We start from the raw sequence: 2,589 nt of genomic DNA on the forward strand, positions 1-2,589 counted from the left end.
TGCACGACATGGGTGCACTTACCTACATGCAGGCAATACATGCATACACATAAAATAAAAATAAGTAAAATTAATAATAATAATAAAATTAAAAACAAAAACAAAAAAACTTACTCCAGTCAGACTGGCTAAGTTAAATAAAAGGTGGAAAACAAATGCTGGCAAGGAATGGGGCAAGGGAACCCCACAATCACTGCTGGTGGGATTGCAAAGTGGTGCAGGCACTATGGAAGTTCATGTGGAAAATTCCTTTTTTTAATTTTAATTTTTTATTTTATGTGTATGAGTGTATTGCCTGCATGTATGTAAGTGCACCTGCATCATGCAATACCTGAGGAGGTCAGAAGAGGGTGTTAGATCCTCTAGAACTGGAGGTACAGAGTTGTTAGCCACCATGTGGGTGCTGGGAATGGAACTCGGGTCCTCTACAAGAGGTGGCTGGTGCTCTTAACTGCTGAGCCATATCTATAGCCCCCATGAAAATTCTGTTTTTAAAAAAAATTTTTTACTGACTTTTTGTGTATTTCATACACTACATCATCTTAACTATATTTAGATCCCCTCCCCTACATGTACCCTTCAATAGGCCTCCCTCCCCCCTGGATTTCATGCATTCTGTCATATATATTAAGAGATATTGAGTCAAGTTTAAAGCTACAGCTGGCCAAAATGTAGAGAATAAGAGACTGAAGATAGGACTCCTATATTAAATGTCTGTCACTCAGGGCTCAGGGACCATTGCCGAAAAGGGGATGGGAAGACTATCTTTTTGAGATTTTTTTTTTTTGTTTTTTTTTGAGACAGTGTCTCTTTGTAGCCCCAGCTGACCTGGAACTCAGAGAGATCTACCTGCCTCTGCCTCCCAAGTTCTGGGATTAAAGACATGCATCACCATGCAGGCTGGAGGTGGGAAGATTATAAGAGCCAGGGGTGGTGGATGACCACAAAGAAAGAGTGTTTTCCAGGAGATTGGGAACTTGCTTATATGAACTTACAGCAATGAAAAATTCTTTAAAAAGTAAAAATAGATTTTGTTGTATGATCCAGCCATAGCACTCCTTGGCCTACACCTAAAGGACTCAACTTCCTGCCACTGAGACACTTACTCATCCATGTTTGTTGCTGCTCTTTTCACAATAGCTAGGAAATGGAAACAACCTAAATGTCCTCCAGCTGATGAATGGATAATGAAAATGTGACAGTTTACACAGGGGAGTTCTGTTCAGCTGTAAAGAAAAACAAAATCCTGAAATCTGCATGTAAGTGGATGGAACTGAGTGAGGTAATGTAGAATCAGAACAGCATGCTATGCATGTTCTCATTTGTAGATCTTAGCTCCAAATATTGAGATGCAAGTAGAGATCCTGAAGTAGCCTCAGGAGCCAGGAAAATAGAAAAGAGCCATTGGGAAGAAAGGATGAAGGAGCTTGAAGGAGGATGATAGGATTTAGGTATTGTCAATGGGGAAAATGGGGTTACATTAACTGGGGAGGGAGGTCTTTAAGGGGAGAGGGAGAGGAGAGACAAATAATACTTCAGTGGTACAAAAACCCATAGGGAAATATATTACTTCATAACCCTAATAAAAAATACGCATATAATATGTATGTGAGTGCATGCGTGTAGCTGAAAGTTATATAGCAAAAATCACAGTGCCAGGTAAGGGAATCATCCATTTGAGTTGTTGGCCAGGGTAGTCCAAGAAATTCTCCAAATAATACAGGCTATTGCCACAGACCTAGATTGCTTCCCTGAACTTGAAGGTAAGACTTTATGGCTGAAGACAGGGCATACTAAGAACACAGGACCTGGAAAATGGAGCTGAAACTGAACTAGAACCCTTCTCTCCATAGACTAGCTCTCAAGGTATCAGAAGGTACTATGCAAGCTGTCAAGGGAGAAAACTCTCCAGTGGTCCTATCCAGCTGTAAAACCTACAAACCATGGCAATGACAGGTGCAGCACCTTTTCTGTATTGGTATCATTGTGGAACTTTTATCTTGGGGGTTATCAACAGCTGTCTAATTGGACTTACAGACCTCTCAATAGTATGGAATCCGTGCATGGTACTTGTAAACATAGCTAAGTACCTATGGTTGGAGGTGTCTTAGGTCCAAGAGAAGAACCTACTCCTGCCACTTTGGTAGACTGGTATAGTTTTTAGTATATTCTAAATATATATCCTTATATTTACAGACAAGAGTAACTGTCACCACTCATGACAGAATCTTCTCCTTGTAGCAGATGGAAAGTGTTACAAAGTTCCACAACTGGTTAAGTGCAGAGAATAAGTGTCTGTGAGGTGCCCCAGCTGTAAGTGGTACATCTGCAGTACAACCTCTACACCTAAATCTCAGGGGACATCATGGAAGAGGGGACATGACAGGGAAGCTATGCTCATGAAAGCTCCACAGTATGGTAGCCTAACAAGATCTGCACAATGAAGTAAGAAAACAAAGGACCCAATTAAGAAGTGGGCTATGCAATGGTATCAGCATGCACAAGACCCATGCAAACGCAGGCAGACAAAAACCCAGCACAGAACTGTGGAAATGAACAGCAAGCCCCAATCTTAGTTGATTAATTATT

This window comes from Nannospalax galili, unplaced genomic scaffold (assembly GCF_000622305.1).
Source record: "Nannospalax galili isolate Female #2095 unplaced genomic scaffold, S.galili_v1.0 scaffold1623, whole genome shotgun sequence".
Lineage (NCBI taxonomy): Eukaryota > Metazoa > Chordata > Mammalia > Rodentia > Spalacidae > Nannospalax > Nannospalax galili.